Source organism: Prionailurus viverrinus, chromosome C2 (assembly GCF_022837055.1).
Source record: "Prionailurus viverrinus isolate Anna chromosome C2, UM_Priviv_1.0, whole genome shotgun sequence".
NCBI lineage: Eukaryota > Metazoa > Chordata > Mammalia > Carnivora > Felidae > Prionailurus > Prionailurus viverrinus.
Window position 1 is genome coordinate 71,434,791 of NC_062569.1, and position 26,112 is coordinate 71,460,902.

General features: G+C 36.3%; 1 protein-coding gene across 1 annotated transcript in view; it reads left to right on the plus strand.

Annotated features, from left to right (window-relative positions):
- The first annotated feature begins 411 nt into the window (after nucleotides 1–411).
- PIK3CA (phosphatidylinositol-4,5-bisphosphate 3-kinase catalytic subunit alpha) overlaps nucleotides 412–26,112 on the plus strand; it is an 82,344-nt gene continuing 56,643 nt past the window's right edge. Inside the window, exon 1 of the mRNA XM_047875533.1 lies at nucleotides 412–713. The gene's annotated coding sequence lies outside the window, so the exon portion shown is untranslated. The remainder of the gene's footprint in view (nucleotides 714–26,112) is intronic.

The window sequence follows — 26,112 nt, forward strand, 5'->3', positions numbered from 1 at the left end:
GACACACAACACATATGCCATCCTAAGATGACACAACATCCCCACTGCTGCAAAAGACGGAACATAAACACCCGCGCGCCAGAGGCCCCCCCACCCCGGCACACAAAACACCCGAACTTCGGGCGGAAAAGCAAGGCGCAGGCGCACTGGCACACTGTTACCCGATTTGCCCACTGCCCCCTCCAGGTCTCCGCAACTTCACTTCCCTCCTTTGCACATCTACTTCCGGGGTATTGTAAGCTCAGCCCCTCCTCAGCTCTTACCCTCCTCTGCCCGAGGAGGGGGGGAGTCGAGGGGGTGGGGAAGAGTTCGTTGTTTGTTTACACGATGTGAGCGGAAAAGAGACCAATAAAGTTTATTCTGGAAACAAAAGGAAAAAAAACAGGGTGACAGAGAAAGGAGACGGGGGCGGGGGCGTGTGGCGGGGGCTAGAGAGGAGAGGGAGCTAGAAGGAGAAAGCGGCAGTTCCGGTGCCGCCGCTGCGGCCGCTGAGGTCTAGGGCTGCTGCTGCCGCGGCCGCTGGGGCTGGGGCCGCCGGCGAGGCAGGGCTCGGGCCCGGCCGGGCAGCTCCGGAGCGGCGGGGGAGAGGGGCCGGGAGGCGGGGGCCGAGCCGCCCGCTCTCCTCTCCCTCGGCGCCGCCGCCGCCGCCGCCGCCGCCCGCGGGGCTGGGACCCGATGCGGTTAGAGCCGCGGAGCCTGGAGGAGCCCCGAGCGTGAGTACAGCGCGGAATGGCTGGGAGCGGGCGCGGCTGGGATGGGAACGGGGTGGGTGTGGGGGCCTCTCCGGCGCGCCCGTCGTATTGGGCGGGGGCTACCCACGGGTCGTCTCCCAGCGTCGGCCCGCGGCGGAGTTCGCCAGCGATCGCCGCTCCCTCTTCCCCGCCTGCCGCTGGCCTCACCCAGATGCAGAGGCGAGGGCTCGCGGCTTACTCTCCTTTCCACCCTGGCCTCCGCCTCGCTCCTCGTTTCCTTCCTTTCTCATTTTTGGGGATGGGCGGCTGGAATCTGAGGAAACGCACCCAAGGGCCGCCGCCCCGGTCGCGGTAGCTCGGTCCCCCGCACCCTTGCACGCCCACCCCGCCGCGGGTGGCCGGGCTGCAGCGAGCAGCGCGGCGTGAGGGATCCTGGCGGAGCCGCGAGCTGCTCCAGAGGGGCTGCTGTCATGCCCCAGGACTCCGGCCCCGCCAGCCGGGCGACCCCGTGTTTGCCTCACGCTGAGTTTAAATCGCCCGGCTGGGGCAGGGAAGGAAAACCGCTCCCCCCACCCCGCAGTTCCCCTCCCACCCTTCCTCCCGAGGTTGTTTTTTTTTTTCCCCCTTTTAACCAAGACAGTCAAACGTATTGGATCTTTCATTCATAGACCTGAGACACTGTCTCGTGATTTGTGTCTTTACTAAGTCTATTATGCGATGTCTGCTTCATAGCTCCTAAGTGGTTCAGAAAGGTAGGGTACGCCCAGGATTGGGCTATGTAAACACCAGACGTTCCGCCAGTGTTTTGACCGCGGCTTGAGGGGTTTATTTTAGGATGCTAAAGGAATAGTGGTGATGGTGGCTTGTTCCCAGAATTGGGGATCGAAAACTGTTTTCTTAGATGTCAATAACGGGGGAACTGTTTACATAGTTATATGAACGATAAGGGGAGCGCGACAAGAGAGGGCTTTGTAGAAAACAGCCTGCATATTCTTTAATGAATTAGAGTTGTGATTTCGTTTTTGAGAAGCTTCCTCATTCCAGCGACTTTGTGCACATGCGGGACATGGGTTTGTGAGATGATGTTTTGAATCCAGTTTGTGAGGCCTGGGAGAACCCCCAGAAAACTTGGGTAGATGAACTCCTGGTAACTCAAGTCGGGTGATTTCAATGGCCAACATTTGAACCACTGCGGGCAATATTGGTTGCATGTTTTCCTGCTTAGAAAATAGATTCTTCGGGTATTACAAATTTGCTTGTGTGCTGGATTGTGTGATGTTAAGACCTGGAAATACTTAAGTTAACCATGTTGCTAATTTAACTTGGATAGATCAGAACACTTTACGTCTTTATTAAGGAGCCCTCAGAGCAACTGCAAGTGTAAGAATTTGTTAATATGTCTGTGTTTTCAAGTTTTAAGATTTTTTTAACTGAAGTATTGAATTCTGGTTGATAGCGTAGATCTCTAGCTAAACATCACATGGTATGGAAAATTTTAATTATCAGATTAACTGTTCTGCAGTGTCATCAACCAAAATTATCTGAAGAGGGCCCAGTAGGGTGTGTGTGTGTGTGTGTGTGTGTGTGTGTGTGTGTGTGTTGGTGTTTGTTTCGTTTTTTAAGTTTTCTCATCCTGTGTTTTGGGATAAAATTAAAATTTCATCCATAACTTTTTTCACAAGTTTCTTGTGCAATTTTCATCATTATAAAATGGAGCGGTTTTCTATTAAAATCACAAAATAGGTGATTGAAAGAAATGATAGCACATCATAATAGTAATAGCTCCATGGGGGAAATAGCAAGACAGTAAATTAATATTAAGTTAATATTCTATCAACTATGAGTATAAAGTTTGAAAGGCATTTCTGTCAGTTTTACTTGAAGAATTCAAAATAAACCACACATGTAAATGCAGAATTGTTTTAATATATATAAAGTTTTTAAATGTTAAGTAAATTAGATATAACATGAAAGAGATATCACTGGATACAATACTGTACTTGAACTGAAAGATTACTTCATGAAAGTGTATATTCTCATGGGCTGGATATGTATAAAAGGGAGGCTAAAAGAACAAGTGACTGCCTGGCTCTGTGTATGGAACAGTCCTTCTGGAGGCAGAGCTTCCTTCCTGTGAGGATAAGATCCTCTCCATCCCAAAGAAGTATTCCTTTAAAAAAAAAAACAAAACACTAAATTTATAAATAAAATACTTGTATAATAAGGTAGATCATAATAATGTTTTTCCTAAGACAGTTTACTTTATGTGTAGCTTTCATGATTAGAGCCCTTTAGTGAACAAAGGAGTTTTAAACATTTGTTGTTACCATTAAAGGGCATTTGCTCTGTTGATCTGTTTATTTGAAAAGAGCTAACTTAATCCCATTTGATCTCTTTAGCAACTAGAATAGCATTAAAAGGATCAGTTCCCTATTTTATTTTTTTTAATATCTTGAATTCCAAGGTAGGCATTATTCTTTAAATGAATGAAATGTATTCTTTAAGCATCATACAAGATTTCATCCTTGGTGAAAATATTTATGACCTTTAAAATTGTGCAATTTTGGCAGCATAAATCTTGGAATATTCTAGTTTCTATTTTATTAGCCCATTTATTAAGCTCTTTTCTTAAGTGTTGTCTTGAATTACAGCAGTCCTGTAGGCAGGCAGTATCACTATCTTTGAGAAGTGACATTTTAATCTAAGGTCATACAGGTGTCAGGTGACAGATTCATTGACAAAACCAATGTTTTCTGACTCCTTTCACTATATCAGACTATCTCTAACTTGCTTCTTCCTGCTTTCTGATAGACAAACTAAGGCCCAGAAAAGTTAATTACTTAAGACCACCTTTTTCATGATTTCCAGTAATAAGCATATTTTTTAATTCCTTATATAGCTTTAAAAGTGGTTTTCAATCTTGGCTATACATTAGAATCTTCTAGTTAGCTTTTTTAAACTACCAGTGCCAGGGCCTCATTCCCAGAGATTCTGATTTAATTGGTTTGAAATGGAGCCTAGACATCTGTGGTTTGTTTGTTTGTTTTAAAGTTCCCCAGGTAATTCTAATACACAAAATTGTAAAGCCCTTGTTTCCAAGGACCTGTATGATTTGGTCCTTGCTTGTCTTTCTAGGTTAATTTCTCCTCCCAGAGCTTCGTTGACCTTTCCCTGCTTTCATGTGCAAATGCTCTTTCTGAAATATTCACGCACTCCATACCTCTGCCTTAACTAGCTGATTCCTACTCATCTTTCATACCTCCTCCTCCTAAAAGTCTAGTCTGGGTTAGGTATCCTTGCCTCCTGTTCGCATAGCATCTTGTATTCCTACTGTCATAGCATTGACTCACTGCATTATAATTGACTGTTTATTTGTATCCTCTACCAGGATATAAATTCTATGTGAAGGATAGGGAATTTTTCTATTTTATATACAGTTGTATTCTTATTGCCAAGCACAGTAGCCAGCAGATAATAGGCACTTATTAACTGAATAAATATATTGGCAACAGATTTTTTTACAACATGTAATAATTTATGAACACCAATTAAGTTTTTACTTCTGCTAAATACATTTAATATCTTTGGTCACTAAAAGTGTCTATCCCTGAACTTGCCACACATATAATTTCGTTTAGAGACAGTTGAGATGTTATAAATTATACATGAATTACATCAAGTGTGACTCAACCCCAAACACATACAAACAAAAATAAGGATTATTATTATGCACAGAACTGCCCAGGAAATCAGGAGACTTGAATTCAAATCCGTTTCACTACAAGCATTGTGTCCTTGGGTAAGTCTCAGTCTTTTGGGGCTTCTGTTTCCTCATCTGTAACACAGAGAGATTGTATTGGGTGCTCTACATGGTACTCAGTGATCTGGCCTTAAGTCTTATGAGTACCAAAAAACTAAAAATAATTGGTTTTGGAATCTGAAGCTCCTTGATTTAATACCTGGCTCTTAGAGTTGCTGTCAGGATTACTTTAGACAGATTTCCTAATCTGCATAATAGGAGTAATTACTATTCAGTAGAGTTGTTGTTGAATTAAATGAGATAATATAGATCTAAAAGAGTTTTTGTCCTGTGTTAGGTACTTAATAAATTTTCATTTCCTTTCCCCTTAGGAAGTTAGATCTCATGAGTGGACTTAGATAACAGAAAGACATAGTTTATGTATTAAATCCTGTTTTCCACTTTGCTGAGTGCTAGCATTACAGATGTGACTAGGGACCAAAACAACTGTGGCTTTTAGTTTCATTTTCTTAGAACCCCATTAGACTGTCAAATACCCACATGTTAGCTTGGGAAATAATTGTGCTTAGAAATTTCAATCATGACAGGATATCAAATGCTAAACTATCAATACATCTATAATTTGAAGGAGGAGAGAGTCTGGTGACCTTATACCATCTACAAAGATAAGTGAAATCAGACTTGACCACTCCAAAAGAAGGGGACAAATTAAAACTAAGGGTGATTTATAAAAAGAAGACCCAGCAATTTTGGTGAAGTCTCTGTTCACCAAAGCTTAAAACTCAGGAATCATTATTTGGTAATTTCTAGGAGATATAGGAAATATACCTCTGGTCAGGGCCAATTCCAGAAGATAAGATTGTTCTTGATGTCACAGTAGCAATTTCAAATATCAACAGACTGAAATTGTTTATTTGGGAGCCATGTTTTTTATATAGTTATCTTAGGATTTATTTGGTAATAGAGAGCAACCTTACAGTGTACTAATATCTCTTTGCTAAAGTTTTTTGATACCGATCTTATTTTTATATAATCGAATTGGCATGCCTGAGTTTTCCCTTAAGTTTATGTTTAAAGTGAATTTTATTACCATTTTGGAGAAAAATTCTATAATAAAAACTGAAAACTGTGGGGAGAAGAAACTGAAGTGTTAGGGCATAAAGAAATTTGAAGCAACACATAGTGAATGAAGTCTGAGGATTCAACTTGAAGGCTTGAGATTTCCATCATTCAAAAAAGGTTATTAGACCTTAGATATACCAGTAATGTTGTATAGCTATGTATCTTATTCACATTTAACCCTTTTTTCTATGAACTGATTGATTGATCCTGGTTAAGGAATTTTTAGGTGTTTCTTCTCCCTGTCCCCAAATCATAGTTTGGGGAGTTTAAAGTTAAAATGTTCCACTAAAGAATTTGTAAATTTGTAATAAATGTGGTACCTTAGAGCTTTTTCAAGTTTAATATTTATTAAGGTGAAGCTGTTCTTAGGGTGGATTATAGAGCTCTGATCTAGAGGACTAATGGACTGAATTCCAGCCACAAACTGCTGCTTTATATATGTGTATGGGGGAGAGGAGGCAGATTATATCAAGTTTTTGCCTCTTTTTCTGCATTGAGATGACAGGAACTCTAATATGTTGCTTGCTAAGTAACTCATGTAATTAATGAGATAATTTAAATGATCCCTAAAATTACATAAAATTATTAAGGAAGAATGTATACATACTAATCATTATTTTAAGTTTACATCTAATACAAGAATAACACCTTTCATATTTAGCCCAACAATTAAATACTCATTTTTTCTGTAGTATTCTAGTAGTTACCTTGATAATTTATCTAAATTGCTAGATTAAGTTTTAGTAACCTTTAGCATATAATTGCAGTTGTTACAAAGGAGTCTTTGTATCAAAGCCAGCATTGCCATTTGAAATAAAGGTGGGATTTTAAAATGTAGTAAGAATTTTTACAGACCATACCTATCTGGTACACATCATATTTTAAATATTTGTGTAAAAAAAGTCAAGTGTTTTGATTTGAAAAAGCTGTACCAGGATAGAATCATCCTACTCTGATCTTAATTCTCTTGCCAAACTGAATACTAACTCAGGAGTTAGTAAGACTCAATGGAGAGGTGCATCGTACAAACTTCCCATAGAGAGGGGCACCCAGGTGGCTCAGCCAGTTAAGCGCCCAACTTCAGCTCAGGTCATCATCTCAGTTTGTGAGTTCAGGCCCCAAGTCAGGCTTTGTACTGATTGCTTAGAGCCTGGAGCCTGTTTCAGGTTCTGTGTCTCCCTCTCTACCCCTGGCCTGCTCACACTTTGTCTCTCTCTCTCTCAAAAATAAACAAACATTAAAAAAAAAAACCAGCACTATAGAAATTTAAAACAATATGATAAAGATATTTTTAAGCATAAATTTTTTGACAGGATGTTCATTCCTATTATCTTCGGCACCTAGCATAGTGCCTGGATATAACTGGCCACTAAGCATTGATATTTTCACAGTAGAATCATAATTGAGAATCAAAATAATTTTCTTTTATGTTTGTAGCTATATACTTCAAACTATCTAAAACTAGGTAAATTGTTCTGTGCCAGTCTTAGTTGATCATTTATTGAGTATAGGATTGAAGTATATCAGAAACACTTTTCTGTAAGTTGCTAAGTAGTTGCAGATTTCTATTGCTATTTAGAGATAATTTTAACAAAGATTGATAGGTTAAGGAGAGGCTGTGTGTTATGATGAAAAGAACATTGGATCAAGAATCTAAAATCTAGACTCTGTATTGAACTGTTAACTAGCTGTTTGGTTTTGGAGCTTGACCTTTCAACAATTGTTTCTTTTACCTACAAAACATCTAATGTTCTTTGCTATTCCAAAATTCTGGGATATTGCTAGTATTTTAAAGTCTATTTCTGATTTCAGGGAAGAGTAAGCCACTCTCTCGAGGGAGGATAGTCCATGTCTGTTGTATTTTCAGAAGCTAAAATCTTTTTGTCTGCTTGCTTATAAATTTGCACATATTTGAAGGCTCTTGTGTGAAATTCTGTGGCATAGACAAGCTGCCATCAGAAAAAGAATGGACTGGAAAGATTTTTTTTCTTTCTGAAACCATCAGGGATTTTGTAGAATCAGACTTACTGTAGGAGTGGCTGTTTTGGTTACTGGCATTGAGAGCAGTTAAATGACTGATAGGCATTGAGAGTAGGTCATCTATTGCACACCAGGTGACAGAGTTATGAAGGCCAGCAAACCTGTCACAGCACCCTTAATACCTCTGGTCACCATCCCTACTTGTTAAAGACTTCTAGGAAGGTATGTTCCACAATTTCCTTTGATGACCTATCTCACTAAATGTTTTTCAGAAAATGTGTTCTAATCTTAGGACTATAAATCAAGAGGCATAGTAAGCCTTTTTTCTAGATATATCCTTTTTGTGCAAATATAAGGAAAGATGACAAAAATAATTGTCCTTGATTGGAAAGCATTGGTATTTATGCCACTGATTTGTTTCTATAAACGTTCAAATTACTCACCTTCAGGGTTTGAATATTTTGTAGCCAACAAACTGTTCAAATTATGAGATGTTATTTGGAGTATGTACTCATTTTTCAACAAGCTAAGCACATTTCTGTACCTTATTTTTCTTTGAGAGATTGTACTTTTTCAAGTACTTTTTTGATGGACTTATTACAGGTCTAGACCTGAAAGTACTATTGTTGCATTTTGAAACAATTGACTGCCTTTAGCTTAAAAAGTGAGTGAAGTGAGTGGTGTGTGTGTGTGTGTGTGTGTGTGTGTGTGTGTGTGTGTGTGTGTTTTCCTTAGGAGTCTGAGGAGGTTAACTTCTTGGCAAGTGCAAAAACCTTAAAGTTTTTTGCCAGCTAAGCTACTATTCTGTGAATAATATAGGTTTGTAGGGTATGTCATCAAATATAGAGCACGTCGTCATTAATGGGAAAAATTGTGGGGGAAAAGATTGAAACTAGAACTACTAAAGTCCAATCTGAAATCAAACCACACATGACAGGAAAGAAAGGAAAAACTGTGTGATACTGTCATTTTTTTATTTATAAATATTAATAGTAACATCATTAAAAAAAAATTTTTTTAATGTTTATTTTTGAGAGAGAGAGAGAGACAGAGCGTGAGCCGGGGAGGGGCAAAAAGAGAGGGAGACACAGAATCCGAAGCAGGCTCCAGGCTCTGAGCTCTCAGCACAGAACCTGACATGGGGCCCAAACCCGTGAACCGTGAGATCATGACCTGAGCCAAAGTTGGACGCTTAACCAATTGAGCCACCCAGGCACCCAATAGTAACATCACTTTAAAGTTATTTTCTATATGAAGATTTCCTTAAAATCTAATGGCTATTATCAGTTGCATTTGAGACCCCAAAAGGCAGCTTCTTAAAGTATTTATGAAAGATACTTGTATTCTTTTTTTTTTATGTTTGTTTATGTTTGAGAGAGAGAGAGGGAAACACAAAATGTGAGTGGGGAGGGGCAGAGAGAGAAGGAGACACAAAATCCAAAGCAGGCACCAGGCTCAGAGCTGTCAGCACAGAGCCGGACGGACACAGGGCTCGAACTCATGGACCAGGAGATCAGGACCTGAGCCGAAGTCTGATGCTCAACTAACTGGCCCACCGAGGCACCCCTGTATTCTTTTTCTCTAACTATATAGCAGTTGTAAAAGTTGAACAGGACTTTTCCAAAGCAGCTTCTGTACTTGTCTTGATAATTATAATGGTAGCAACACTCAAAGCTGTCTGGAATATTAGTAATTTTATAGTGTGGAGATTGGTTGTTCATTTTCTGTTCACTAGAAATGACCAACTTTCAAGTTTCTTAATGATATTATGGGACTCCAGATTTCCTCAAATTCAATTTCACTAATTCTGTACAATAAAAGGTAGTAATTTTTACAGCCATGTAATAATGTTCATGGACACTATTATTGTATAGTTAAATGTATCTACTAATGTACGATGACTAAAACAGTTAAATGTATCATGCTGTGGTCTTTTTGTTGAGTATAAATATTAAGCATGTAAATTAGTACATTTCTCCTGCAAATAATTTTTTTCCCCAATCAAAATGAAGGTAAGTAATTTGACAGTAGGAATATTTGAAGGCAGGACAGTCTTCGAATATTCACAAAATACAGTTAGTGTACTTAGGCTTCTTTAGTTTTCTTTTCTTTCTCCAAAATATACGTCATAATGGTTAAGAGCATGTGCTCTGGAGCCAGACTATGGAGATTAGTAGTTTTTTTAGCTTAAAGCAAGTTATTTACCCTGTCTGGGTTAAATATTCTCTGGGTTATTAACACATATTTCCGTGTTTGTAAAAGAGGGATGATAACAATACCTACATCATAACATTGTAGTGAGGATTAAATGACTAATACATTAAAGTTTTTTGACAGTGCCTAGTTGGTAGTAAACACTCGACAAATATTTGTAAATTCCTTGAGAGCACAAACTGTGTCCTATTCATCAGTTTATTTGGGGGCTTTAACATTATGTAGTGAATTGAATTTTGTCCATTCTGAGGATTTACTAATGGATCCAGTCTCTAGAGAGTGAACAGTAAGGCTGCCTTCTAACAAGTTTCTTGATTACTAAGCAGTAATGTTCTTTTTGTTCTATTACAACTTAAAATTTCATTCTAACTCTAGGAATCTGAATTGTGTTTCACACCTACTCCTAAAAGAAGTTAGCACATGGAGATTTAGCTTGATGGAAATGAGGTATTGATGGGCAGAAGATACTAAGAAACGGATGTACATATTTCACATCTAGTCTGATGTTCCCATGGATTGATTTTTCCCTGTCAATTCCTGGAATCTCAAAATCCCTGGCAGATATCTTAATAGCATTCAATAGCCATTGAAGTAGCACTTGTTTCATGCTACCAGTCATTTCCTTTCCTTGTCCTCCCTCATGCACTAAAGTCTGTAGTTGTGTCCTATTGTCATATAGTCCCTATATTACAAGACTTTTATAGAATTCTTATGTCATGTTGGAAGCTGCTTCTATTTCACTTACCCATGATACTTGTTATGAAGTCTTTATTAAATATAGTATTTACTCTTTTTATATATCATTTTGTTTGTTACCTGGTTTGTACTCATTGGACATTGTATAAACCTTACAAGTCATGTATGTGAAAATAAGGAAAACAACCATGTGTTTTGATTTTAACATGAGTTCAGTCTCTAATTCTTTGCTTTTAATTACTAAGTTACCTACCTGGCATCATTGATACAAGTTTTTGTGGCATCATCGTATTGGCACTTTACATAAATGAGAATATTCATATTTAAGTTTTTGGTAAAGATACGTGTTTATGTTTTCTCACCTCTTAACTTTTAGCAATTTAGACTGCTCTTGATGGTCACACACCATAACTTATTCTTCTCAAGTTGATGATCCTATTGTCTGTATTTCTCATTCACCAGGTTGATAGTAAACAATAAAGTCCATGTACTTTTTAAAACTACATGAATTGTTATAATTAGTTTATATGGGGATTGCTTTACAAAGGATCTATAATTTTGGCACAGTTATTCAAAGTTTTTCATTGTTACTTTTAAAGAATTACTAAGCATACTTTCAAACATTTTTTATATGTGTAAAACTATATATAGAATTTCGTCTCTTCTAGGGGGTGGTATGCATAATGAAAAAAACAAACCAAAAACAAAACAAAACATGACCGTGGACTGCCCTAGTACTAACCAAGCGTTCATTGCCATACTGTGTCATTGTGATTAACCTAGGAATTAAAGTTAAGAATTAACTACTTATTTTGCTGAAGGAAACTCAGCCATGTTACACAGAATTTATTTTATGAAAACTCTGAGTAGGTTTCTGTTAACACTTTCACCTAGGGAAATGGGAAAAAGTAAAAGACAGGACATATATAAATAAGGTAACATATCTCCATGTTACTCTCACCTCCTTATGGAATATTCATTCCCTTTGTACAAACACCCACTTTTTGAATGATCTGTGTGGAGAGGTGGAACTTCCCCTAGAGTCTTAGAAGAGTGTACCCTGAGCTGCCATGTGCCCGTCTTTCTAGCTGTCCAGAAGATAAGGGCTGAAAAGAGATGCTCTCTCTCACATTGGGGGAGAATAAAGGGTTGATGCACTGAAATAGGACATTTGCTTATAATTCTAGATCAGAACCAGAATATCTAACCTGCCTGCCAACCACATGACACTGATCAAGCCACTTAGGTTTTGTGAGCCTGAAAAGTTGTCACTAGATGGCTAGTGACTGAAAGAGATGTTTCCAGGGTGCTGTATTCCAGAAATGAGCCTGTGCAAACTTTATGAATGTAGAACTCAAATAGCTATGAATAAAATAGAAATAAAAATAATTAAGTATATTAAGTCTTTTATGATTATCAAATATCTAAGAATGCAAAGATGGGTAAATATGAAATTTTATAATATGTAGGTCAATAGATCTGATAAGGAAAGTAAACATATCGGTAAACATGGAAAAGAAAATAATAATTTCCTTTTGTCCCTTTAAAAGCCAGAAATAAAGAGAAGTTTCCTTAACAAACATACCAAACTAAAAGCTAAAGTAAAAATTGATAGTGAAACACTAGAGAAGCAATGAGTGTTTAAAACTCAGAGACCTGTTATCACTACATTATTATATAATATTCCTCTGGATGTTCTGACCAATATAATAAGAAATGAATTAGAATGAAGAGTAGTAAATACTGGGAAAAAAAAAAAGCTCTACAATCCCATTTTTGGGTGGTATGATTGCATTCCTGGGAAAACCAAGAGTCACCTGAGAAGTTATTAGAACTTATTAATAGGAAGGTAGAGTAACTAGATTTAAGAAAATACTTTAAACTCAGTAGTTCTCCTTTATAATAGCAGTAATTGTTTAGAAAATATGGTAGAAAAAGTCGCTTATAACAAGGACAGAAAATATAAAATTATGTTAATAAGAAATGTGTGAGCCCCTGTGGAGAAACCTGAAAATTACTGGGATACGCACAGGGTGGGGGGTTGGGGGTTGCAGGGAGAAAAACATCATGTGCCTGAATGGGAAGTCCCAACTATTAACAAATATCCGTTTTTCTCAAGTTAACTTAGAGGTTGAGGTTTAGCATAATTCTGATTTTTTTTAATATGTTTGAGAAATTAACAAGATAATTCTTAGTTTTGTCCAAGAAACTAGAGGTAAAAATGAGATAACTTAGGTGAAAAACCAAGAACAGTGCCAGAGAGCTAATAACCCTGTGGCCCTATCAGATATCAAAGCATGTGTAAAACTATAATAAATAAAAGAGTAGGGTACTGGCATAGCACTGATAGTAAAGTTGGTGAAAGTGAATTGAGATCCCAGAAATATATATTCTAAATATAATAAAAGAATCATCAGAAATCAGAAAAAGGAAGACATTCAGTGCATGTTTTTGAGAGTAGTAAATAGTATTCAAAATAAATTTGAATCTTTATGTCATCTTATATACCAAAATAAATTCAAGGTAAATTGAAGAGTTAGATGAAAAAGAGTAAATATCCTTATGCTAGTTTCATTTAAGAAAGATATTTTATGTGGGGGCACCTCGGTGACTCCGTTAGTTAAGCGTCTGACTTCATCTGGGGTCATGATCTCCCAGTCATGAGCCCAGTGTCAGACTCTCTGCTGTCAGCACAAAAGCCTGCTTCAGATCCTCTGTCTCCCTCCCTCTCCGCCCCTCTTCCTACCCTCCCCCTCACCTCAAAAATACATAAAACATTTTTTAAAAATTAAAAAAAAATTTATGTGCATGGGGAAATACCTTCCAAACTTTAAAGAACTGGAAGGACTCATGAAGGGAAAATTTATTACATTGACTCAGAACATTGCCATTTATTTTGTCCTTTTCTCCCACCTCCCTCCCCCCAGTACAAATGAATAAATTAAAGATGTGCAAACTGGGATTAGAAATTTGCAAATATGTAGCAGGCAGAGGTTTATCTCTATTTGTTTATGTGGATCAGATAATTTTATTGGGGCTCCAGGGAAGGGTTGAACAGCTGGGAGACCAATAAGATCCAACATCCTTGGCCTGGCCAGGATCTCTCCAACTTCACAGTTGCAGAAAGCCAAATGTTTACCTTTAAATTTTAAGGTGTTCCTACAAATGCTTTCAAAAGCACCAAGTTCAATGTACATGAATGAGCAAAGAACTTGAGAAAACAGGTTCATTTACTAAAGTGAAAATAAAAGCAAATGGGGAAATGTTTCTCCTTGACAGATCTTCAAAGAAGTGAAACTTTTAAGTTGCAGTGATATATTTTTACTTTTTGAGTTACCAGGAAATTTTTCTAATGGTTTTGTTGCTGGTGAATATGCCATGAAATGTGCTTGTTCATATATTTCTTTTGGCAGTCTAAATTGATTGAACACTTTTGGAAAAAAACAAGTCAGCAATTTTTGTGCCTTTAAAATTAACATACCTTTTGATCCCATAATTTCATTTTTGCAGCATCATATACAATAATGGAAATTTTTTAATTTTATTTTTTATATTTTAAAACTTATATCCAAACTAGTATATAGTGAAGCAATGATTTCAGGAGTAGATTCCTTAATACCCTTACCCATTTAGCCCATCCCCCCTCCCACAACCCCTCCTGTAACCCTCTGTTTGTTCTCCATATTTATGAGTCTCTTCTGTTTTGTCCCCCTCCCTGTTTTTATATTATTTTTGTTTCCCTTCCCTTCCCTTATGTTCATCTGTTTTGTCTCTAAAGTCCTCATATGGGTGTAGTCCTATGATTTTTGTCTTTCTCTGATTGACTGATTTCACTTAGCATAATACCCTCTAGTTCCATCCATGTTGTTGCAAATGACAAGATTTCATTCTTTTTTATTGCTGAGTAATACTCCATTGTATATATATGCAACATCTTCTTTATCCATTCATCCATCAGTGGACATTTAGGCTCTTTCCATACTTTGGCTATTGTTGATAGTGCTGCTATAAACATGGGGGTGCATGTGTCCCTTCGAAACAGCACACCTGTATCCCGTGGATAAATGCCTAGTAGTGCAATTGCTGGGTCGTAGGGTAGTTCTGTTTTTAGTTTTTTGAGGAAGCTCCATACTGTTTTCCAGAGTGGCTGCACCAGTCTGCATTGCCACCAACAATGAAAAAGAGATCGTTTCTCTGTGCATCCTCACCAACATCTGTTGTTGCCTGAGTTGTTAATGTTAGCCATTCTGACAGGTGTAAGGTGGTATCTCATTGTGGTTTTGATTTGTATTTCCCTGATGATGAGTGATGTTGAGCATTTTTTCATGTGTCGGTTGGCCATCTGGATGTCTTGTTTGGAGAAGTGTCTATTGATGTCTTTGCCCATTTCTTCACTGGATTATTTGTTTTTTGGGCGTTGAGTTTGAGAAGTTCTTTAAAGATTCTGGATACTAACGCTTTCTCTGATATGTCGTATACAAATATCTTCTCTCATTCTGTCGGTTGCCTTTTAGTTTTGCTGGTTGTTCGCTGTGCAGAAGCTTTTTATTTTGATGAGGTCCCAGTAGTTCATTTTTGCTTTTGTTTCCCTTGCCTCCAGAGACATGTTGAGTAAGAAGTTGCTGCGGCCAAGATCAAAAAGGTTTTTGCCTGCTTTCTCCTTGAGGATTTTGATGGCTTCCTGTCTTACATTGAGGTCGTTCATCCATTTTGAGTTTATTTGTGTGTCTGGTGTAAGAAAGTGATCCAGGTTCATTCTTCTGCATGTTGCTGTCCAGTTTTCCCAGCACCACTTGCTGAAGAGACTGTCTTTATTCCATTGGATATTCTTTCCTGCTTTGTCAAAGATTAGTTGGCCATACACTTGTGGGTCCATTTCTGGATTCTCTCTTCTGTTCCATTGATCTGAGTGTCTGTTCTTGTGCCAGTACCATACTGTCTTGATGATTACAGCTTTGTACTGTAGCTTGAAGTCCGGGATTGTGATGCCTCCTGCTTTGGTTTTCTTTTTCAAGATTGCTTTGGCTATTTGGGGTCTTTTCTGGTTCCATACAAATTTTAGGATGATTTGTTCTAGCTCTGTGAAGAATGCTGGTGTTACTTTGATAGGGATTGCATGGAATATGTAGATTGCTTTGGGTAGTATCGACATTTTAACAACATTTGTTCTTTCTATCCAGGAGCATGGAATCTTTTTCCATCTTTTTATGTCTTCTTCAATTTCTTTCTTAAGCTTTCTGTAGTTTTCAGTGTATAGATTTTTCACCTCTTTGGTTAGATTTATTCCTAGGTATTTTATGGTTTTTTATATAATAATGGAAATTTTAAAACAGCTTAAGTATTCAGTAAGTAAAAATGTATTCAGTTATATCTTCCATAGAAATAGGTGGTCATAGATCACTATTGTGTATGAGAAATTTACAATAATTTGAGAAAATGTTTTTGAAGTGAAAAAACAAGATAAAAATCATTATACTATATGAGCACAACTATATAAACCAAAAAAATAAACTAAAAAATACTCATAGAAAAAAAAACCTGTGAGTACATAAGAAATGGTAATAATGGTTGTCTCAGATGCATTTTTCACTGTTTTGTTTCCTCATTCATCTGTACACCATTGCATTTTAAGTAGGTACAGGGCAGAGTCCCAGATCTTTCAGTCGGTTTTTAAGTGAATGAATTTCTATAATAAGCATGAGTTACTTTTACATTGAAAGAGATATGAATATAATCCACATCTAAGTTAAGAAAAGGAGAAGTGTGGGAAGTGCTCTAGAAAGGAACCTGATTAATATCTTACACTCAGATTTCCAGTCTTCAAAATGTTTTCACAATTATATTTTATATGATCCTTTTCTGTTAATGACATCATTACTTGCTAAGCTAAGAATTTCTGTTAACCTTGACTTTATCAAACTCTCTGGCCCACCAAAATTCAATTAACCATCAAATCTTGGGTATTTCTTTCTTAGAAATGGCTTTTGATTTCATTGCCATTTTTTCTCATAGTCCCTGCCTTATTTTAGTTCTTTCCTGTATCACTAAAGTACCCCAACTAGTCTCTCCACTTTCACTTTCCACACTGCTGCCAGAATTATCAGACATGTAAATAACTAGCAGAATTTCATGAATGTGCTATAATAAATAGATTCTGTGGAAGAGAACAGGGGAGAGATTGACACTGCTTCCACACAGTTGCCAAAATATCACTCATCCTAAAATACAAAATTGATCTGCTTAAAGCTTAGTAGTTCCTTGTGGCCTGCATTACTGCTTCTCAAGCTTTGGGTGTATAAGAATCACCAGGGGAACTTGTTACAATGTAAATTATCCCCCCTCCCAAAATGTAAATTACCCAGACTCCAGAAAATCTGATTCAGTGCATCTCTGGTCCTGGAACATGCATTTTTAACAAGACTTCCTATTCCTGGTCCTATACATGTGATCCCAGGACAGAATTTTGAGGAACAGTGACCTTGGAATAAAGTGCAATCTCATTAATTTACTATCAGTCTCACAATTCCGCACCAGCCCACTTTTCTGTATATAGTTTCTGTACTTTCCCACTGAACACCTTGCAGTCTAGCCACTGTGAGCTGCCTCAGCTCACCTAGGCCTTTCTGGACTCCTGTGCTCATCAAGCTCATCCTGTTTCTGCTGCTCAGAGCCCCTTTTGCTATGGCTGCTCCTACCCAATAACCTGTTGACCTGGCACACTACCTTGAGCTTCTGTGTAAACTATGTAAAGTATTCCTGGACTCAGCTCTCCTAGACAGAGTCTGTCTCTCCCTCCTCTGTTTCCTATAGCCTCTTTATTACAGCACGCACACACTGTACTAAGTTTTGCTTATTTATTTACATATCTGTCTTCCTCAATAGATGATAAGCCTTTTGAAGTCAGGGATGTCATTTTATTTATCTTTTACTTCTAGCATAAGCCTGACCCATAATAATTGCTAAAATACATGTATGTCATGTAATTAACAATCTAGTAAAGATGGGGGAGGAGTGATTAGTTCCACTTTTCAGTGAGAAAAATGAGGTCTTAAGTATTTGCTTAGTTACCCATCTTGGGAGTTTATAGACTTAAGATTCACACCCCCAAGATAACCTGGCTTCTCTTCTGGTTCTGGTCCTTACAGGAAAGGTAGACTGTCATAGTAAAATTACACACAAACACATCCCTTTTTTAAGCATCCCCCTCCACTCACCTATCAGTTGATCATGTTTGGGGCAGAAGATGTTGCAATAGGGGCTCCTGGGTGATCATTCAGTTAAGCGTCTGACTTTGGCTCAGGTCATGATCTCCTGGTTCCTGAGTTTGAGCCGTGTGTTGGGCTCTGTATTGACAGTTCAGAGCCTGGGGTCTCCTTTGGATTCCGAGTCTGCCTCACTCTGTACCCCTTCTCCACTCATGCTCTGTCTCTCTCTCCCTTTCTCTTTCTCTCTCCCTCTCAAAAATAAAAAAGGATGTTTCAATAAACTTTTTTATCATACTCTTTATAAAATAAAACCTATCCCTCCAGATTAAGAACTGGTTACTGGATATTAAGCTCTTTGTCCCTGTTTCACATCCAACCCTGTATGCTCTACTTCGTGATGCTTATTTGTATCCTTTGCAGAAACCATATTATAGTACCTGATGGGGTTTCCACAAATGCTGGTTTAATTAAATTCAGCTGACATTTACGTAGGTAACATTTTCTGCAACAAGACAAAAAGTTATCTATATATGTATAAGTATTCAAGTAGGTTTCTGTCATATTTTTTTAAGTTTATTTATTTATTTTGAGAGAGAGAGAGGGAGGGAAGGAGGGAGGGGTTGGGGGGGGCGGGGAGAGAGAGAGAGACAAAGAGAGAATCCTAAGCAGGCTCTGCACTGTCAGCGCAGAGCCTGACGCAGGATTCGAACCCACAAACCACGAGATCATGACCTGAGCCGAAATTGAAAGACTAACTGAGTCACCCAGACACCTCTCCATCATATTTTTTAAAGCTCCATTTTCATAGTTTAAATGTGTTTAGCCTTGCTGTAGACTTCAGCCTTAAGGTGTTGATGGAAATCAACCACCAGCTACAAGGTTCAGATCCAGTGTGCCATAGAATACACATAGCTATGGCTTCAACCAAATGTTAGCAATGAAATATTTAGTAGCAACTGTTCTTTTAAAAGAAACATTTTAGATAATTAGAGTCATCTTGTAATATCCTTATACCCAGCTGTCAGCTTTTTACTTTTTCTGCCAATATTTCTGGAACTGAAATCAAGAAAATGGAAATTAGGGTACCATACTTTGACATACACTAAACACTTGAAAAACTGTTATACCTTATAAAGATTTCCAAATAGAGTTCCTCAGTTTCTCAAGGATGTTTATAAAAAGCAAATACCTATAGTAACCCTCCCCAATATTAAGTTGAAATATATGCATTGGTAAATAATAGGAGCATTAGAGAATTTGAAAAACTGCGTCTATAAATAGCCACTGGTCTTGAAGATTATTAAAGTAAATTTGAGCATTTTAATTTCATTTTGAAATTTTGTTGTTTCTTAATTTTGTTACCATGTTTAATCAGCATCTCACTATCCTCCAATTCTCCGTTTGTTTAGCTTTTGCTATCTTTCTACTTTTAATATACTCAAATCTCCATTTTCTTTTTAAATTTACTTACTTATTTTGAGAGAGAGAAGAGCAGGGTAGGGGCAGGAAGAGAAAGAGAGGAAATCCCAAGCAGGCTCCATGCTGTCAGCGCAGAGCCCAGTGTGGGGCTCAAACCCACAAACCGTGAAATCATGACCTGAGCCAAAATCAAGAGTTGGAAGTTTAACTGACTGAGCCACCCAGATGCCCCTGTCAAATGTCTATTTTGTATCATGTCAACTTTAAGTAATAGCCCTGATTCCCCACTATGTTAGACAATGATAATATTATTCTGTTTTTCCTTTCAAGTCTTTTCCTACCCTTTCACCATGTTATACAAACGTTATACAAATTTTACATTGTCAAGTAATGGTAACATTTACATTCTATTCTACAACCATACTTAACCCTGCTTATGTTTTGACTATAGGTAGATTTTAATAGTTGAAACTAATGTTAGTTATATTAAAATGATTATGTAAAAATGTTTCATTCCACAACTAAGAACCCTAGGATTAGATTTCTTTATGTGTTCAACATCATGAGCCACACAAAGAATATTTTTAGCATTCCAGTCACATGGTTCCTCTTCATACACCGTATAAGTTTCTCAAAATTGTGCTGTTTTGCTTCATATTTTGAGCATAATTTTATTACATATTTTGAGTTTCCCCCAAAGTTTCCAATTGCCTTTTTTTTCTATTGTAAAAATAGTCATGTACACTCTTTATATACATGTCTTTAATACCACTAATAACTCCTCAATTTCCTTATCTGTTGCTTAGAGCCAGTTGTATTCTTTTTCCTGAATATTTTTTACTTGGGCCATACAGATTTCATCTTCTATCTTGGGTTTATTTCTTCCTACAATTGATAAAACTTTATCCTAGGATTGCTTTTTCTTATTATTTATGTTGTTTGGCCACTGGGTCAGTTCCACCATTTCTAGTATAGGATATCTTCTTCTTTCTTGACTTCCATCTGTGGTTGGCTAGAATAATAAATCAGGTCCCTCAGAATTGATTCATGGAAGGAAAACCCATGGAAATACCTTTATTTTTTTTCTTTACAATGATAATTTGTTGAGCATAGAATTCCTGGTCAGTTGTTTTCCAACAGATTTTAATTACTGCATAGTTTTTCACTTGTTATTTTTTTAATTCCAGTGCAGTTAACATCCAGTGTTTCACCTATATAATATTCACCACGGTTATTAATGAGAAGAATGTTTGTTGCCAGTCAGATAATTGTCCCTTTACATACTACCTATTACCTATTTTCCCCCCTGTAAAAGCTTTTAGGCTCTTATCTTTGTCTTTTATCATATAGTATGCAGGATTTTTTTTTTCCATTTATTCTGCTCAGTTGTCTCTTTTAATCTAAACATGTAGGTCTCTCCAGCTCATATGTTTTTTATTTCTTTAATTTTCTTTCTCCATTTTTCTCTTATTTCTTCTGGAATAATAAGTATTTGGTTGTTGGACCTCTTTGATTCATCTTACATCTGTTTACCCCTTATTTTCAATACATTTCTTTTGCTCTGTGTTTTAGCAGTTTTTTTTTTTTAATTTTGAAAATCCAGTAGGTGAGATAGATCATTTAATCTGCATTTTATTATGAATAAAGATGAGTAATTATCTGGTATTTTTGGCAACTTGCATTTCTTTCTCTGTGAACTCTCAGTTCATATCCTTCTGTCCATTTTTTATTGGGTTGTTCCTATATATACAGTAGGGATTTCTCCCATTGTTAATTATATGAGTAGCAAATAATTTTTGCTAGTTTATCTTTTATCTTTGCCTATGGTATTTTTCGACTGCATACAGGAATTTTTGTTTCTGTGTAATTGGATTTATCAATCTTTTTATGGCATCTTGATTTCACTTAGGAAAGACTTATATGTAGAAGGGTCATCTCACGTGTTCTTAACTGTATTTTTATGTTTTTTTTTTACATTGTGATTGTTATTCTAAGTAGAATTTATCTGAATGTAAGTTGGGAACCCTCTCTTTTTTTCAAGTGTCCAGCCAGTTATTACAAATGGTCTTTTCTCTATTGGTTTGAAATGACATCCTTATTTATAATACATTCTGTGTCTATTTTAAATTTTCTGTTCTATTGCTGTGAACATCTTAACCATGTAATTATTGTGATTTTATTATATATTTTAATATTTGGTGTAGGACTAGCCCCTTTTCTCTCCTTTCTTTTTTCCCTCCTCTAATTTCTCCTGAGTTTTCTGCTTTTCTTTTTTTTTTTTAACATTAGAATCAGCATAATAAGTTCTGCACACACAAATCATACTAGTATTAATTTGGATCATGTTAAATGTATAGATTATTTAAGAGAGAACTGACATCATTATGAATTTGAGTCTTTCTATCTAAGAACATGATACGTTTCTCCATTCCTTCAAGTCTTTTGTTTTACTCAGAAACATTTTAAAGTTTTCTTTATCTTAAAGCAGTAAAAATTAAACTTTTTCCCCCTCCAAGTGGCTATCAGGATCATCTAGTAAATAATCTATCCTATTACCTCACTTAGAAATTCTGGGGTTTTTTTTTTTTCCCATACAAAATTGCAGCAACTACTTGTGTTCATTGCTGTACTGAGTTCTGTTCTCTGGATCTGCATCAGCCAATACTATATATACTATTTTTATAACTGAAGCTTTAATGCCTATTAGGCTAGTGTCCCCTAATTATCCTTCTTTTAAACACTCAGTATAATAAAAGCTATTATGAAACTTCTTAGACTGTTTTAAAGGCTCTCTTTCACACACACACACACACACACACACACACACACACACAAAACTACAGCCTCACTTCAGGTGTTAATTATCTTATGTAAAGTATTAGCTAATGGATTGAATAGTTTGTGAAAACATACACCTCCACACTGCACAATCAAATGGCATTTATTCTAGAAATACAATGGGTCATATTTTTTTTAATTTTTTTTAATGTTTATTTATTTTTGAGACAGAGCATGAACAAGGGAGGGTCAGAGAGAGAGGGAGACACAGAATCTGAAGCAGGCTCCAGGCTCTGAGCTGTCAGCACAGAGCCCAATGCGGGGCTCGAACTCATGGACTGTGAGATCATGACCTGAGCCGAAGTCAGCCACTTAACCGACTGAGCCACCCAGGCGCCCCTACAATGGGTCATATTAACACTAGGAAATCTGTAACGCCCATGTACACATACATTTTCTTAATCACTCACACATAAACACATAACCTTAGTAAAAGATGACTTGACATACTAAATAGTAAATGTCCCAAACCAGAAGCTTTAGTCAGGCTTAATAATGAAAGATTCACACTCCATTCATGTTATGAATAACATAAGGAACAATCAATAACTTCTCTTATTTGTGTTGGTGTACAACACTGATACAGTTAGACAAGGGAAAGAAAATGAGTATAACAAAGGAGGAGACAAATTATTATTTGAAAATTTTGCTTTTCATTTTGTATATCCATTTCTGTATCCTAACTTCCCATTCATATCCTGCCCTCCAAGTGTAGCCAATGTTAATAGCATGTGATTAATTCTAGGGCAGGGGGAAATAGAAGAGGATAAAGGAATATAATCTGTATTTTTTCATTTTATTAGTGTAGAATTATAATCAACATTTTCTTTTTAAAAGTATATTCTGAGTCTATCATTATATTCCCTTTTTAAATTTGTATTTAATTTTCATCATTAAAATAATTGCATCTTCCAGTAATCACAGAATGATGAGGTTGGGTGATTCTCCTCCATAGGAAACAGGCACAAGAATGCTGGAGTGACTATAATAGCAGTGAAGATATATTTTAAAATAAAGAGTAATACTAGAGACAGAGAGGTATAAGGGAATGAATACAACAGGAAAATATAAAAATTCTAAGTGTATATCAGTGTAACAGAGGCACAAAATACATGGAAGCAAAAAACCAACAAACTGAAAGGAGAAATGGTTCAACATTTAGTGTTGGAGATTTTAGTACACTTCTGTCAAAAATGGGTAGGATAAGTAGGCAGAAAAACAGGATAAATAAGACTTGAGTAAGGCAAGTTGACCTAATTGACTTCTACAGTAAATTATACCCAATGCATTCAAAGTGGATTTGAAACATTCATCAGAATGAGCCATCTACTGACCCACACACATAAAATGTATTAGTAAATATAAGAAAATTGAAATTATGCATTGTGTTCTGCAACCACAAGGAATTAAATTAAAAAATCAATACAAAAAAATCAGTACAGAAAGAAATAAGGAAAATCCCCAAATATGTAGAAATTAAATAATGCATTTCTAAGTAACCCATGGGTGAAAGAAGAATTCACAGGGGAAATTAGGAAATATTTTTACCGAATGAAAATAGAAATACAACAACATGTGAAAATAATCAGTATATAGCTAAAGCAGTGCTAACAAAGAAATTTGTAGCTTTAAAGACCTACTAGAAAAGAAAGGTCTAAAATCAATGATCTAAGCTGCTGCTTTAAGAAGCTAGCAAAGAAAGAGTGAATTAAACCCAAAATAAGTAAAAGAAAGGGAATAATAAAGATCATAGCACAAATCAAGGAAATAGAAAATAGAAAATCAATGAAAAGCTGGTTCTTTAAAAAGTTCAATAAAATTAACAAACCTTTAACTAGAATGATCAAGAAAAAAGGAGATGCAAATTAATAATATTAAGTATCTATTTTATAGATACTTAAAAATATAATAAAGGAACATTATGAACGACTTTACACTAACCAATTTGACGACTTAGATGAGGTGGAAAAATTCCTTGCAAAATTCAAATGACCAAAATGGACTCAAGAAGAAATAGAAAATGTAAATAGACTTACATAAAGAAATTCAATTAGTAATTTAAAACCTTCCAACAACAAAAAAAATCCAGTCCCTGAAGGCATAGCTGGTAATTCTGACAACATGAAAGAATTAAAAATACCAGTCCTACAGAAATTTTCAAAAAATACAGGAGTAAAAAATGTCACAACTCACTTTATGAGGCCAACATTACCCAGTTACCACAACCAAATGAAGACATTGTGAGAAAAGAAAAATAGTAGCCAATATTCCTCATGAACATAAGACACAAAAACCCTTAACAAAATATTAGCATGTTAAATCTAGCAGTATATAAAAAAAAATTATACATCATAGCCATGTGGGATTTATCCTAGTAATGCAAGGCTGGTTCAGCTTCCAAAAAATCAATTCAATGTAATATACCATGCTACCAAGATAAAGTTGAAAAAAATATATTTGCATCCCAGTAGATACAGATGACAAAATTCAGTACAGACTTACAATAAAACCTCTCAGCAGAGTAGGAATTGAAGGCACCCTCCTTAACCTGATAAAGGATGTTTATGAAAAAACCATTAACATACTTCATGGTGAATGATTTTATGCATTTCCACTTTAAGATCAAGACCAAGTCAAGGATGTTTGCTGTCACCACTTTTATTCAGTATTACACTGGAGGTCATGGCTGGTGCATTAAGGCAAAAAAAAGAAATGAAAGGACATACAGAATAGAAAGAATGAAGTAAAATTATTATTCACAGGTGGCATGTATATAGAAAGTTCTAAGAAACCTGCAAAAAAGGATGAGTATGTGAATTTACAAGGCTGTAGAAGATTGTTAATAAACAAGAACTAATTATATTTCTACATACTAGCAATGAATGATCCAACAATGAAATTAAAAAACAAAAAACCACGGTAATATTGTATAATTACTTAGAAATGAATTCAACAAAAGATATGCAAAACCTTTACACTGAAAACTACAAAGTATTGCCGACAGAAATTAAAGAAGACCTAAATTAATTGAGAGATACACCATGTTTTTGAATTAGAAGAGTAAATATTGTTAGGGTGGCAGTTCTCATAAAACTGAGCTATAGAGTGAATGCAATCCCAATCAAAATCTTGTCAGTCTTTTTCATAGAAATTGGCAAAATGATTCTAAAATTTATATGGAAATGCAAAGGCATAAAGTAGCAGCAAAAAAAAATTTAAGCACAGTCATCTAAGGACTTAAAATACCTGATTTTTAGAATTGCTATGAAGCTACAGTAGTCAGAATGGTTCAGTATTAGCATAAGGATAGACATATAGATGAATGGAGGAAATTTGGAATCTAGAAATTGAACCATACTTAATAGGATAATTGATTTTTTACAAAAGTACTAATATAATTCAAGGGGGAAAGAATAATCTTTTCAAAAAAAATGGTTCTAGAATAACTAGATGTCCATTTGGAGAAAACTTTTTTTTTTTTTTGGAGAAAACTTTTTTAAGTTCATTTACTTTGAGAGGGAGAAAGAGTGGGAGAGAGGCAGACAGAGAGAGAGAGGGAGACAGAATCTTGGGCAGGCTCTGCACTTTCTACAGAGCCCCACGCGGGGCTCAAACTCACAAACCCTTGAGATAGTGACCTGAGTATTTGGAGAAATTTTTAAAAAGATCCTTAACGCAATCTTCACGCTAAACCCCAAAAATTCATTCAAAATGGATCCTAGACCTAAACATAAATGGTAAAAATGAAAACATCCTACTAAGTGAAAGAAGCTAGACACAAAACATTGCATACTGAATGATTTCAGTTATGTGAAACTCCAGAATAAGAAAAAACATACAAAGATAGAAACCAAATTATTAGTTACCTAGGACCTAGGGTAAGAATGAAGATTGAGGATTGACAACAAAGGGAGAAAACTTATAGGGGTAGGTAGCTGTTTTTAACTTGATTGTGGTGGTAATTTTCACAACTGTTACACGTTTACCAAGACACATTGAACCAAATTTTAAATTACCTCAGATAAATAAAAATACAATCATGTTGTTTTAAACTACTGAAAGATTAATTAAAAAGTTTAGCACTCCTCCTTCCTCCCATCCTGTCCCCTAAACTTGTCTTGCCTTAAGTAATTCTTCAGGAAAACCACTTTCAACTATTTCAGCTGCTCATATTTACCACTTATAA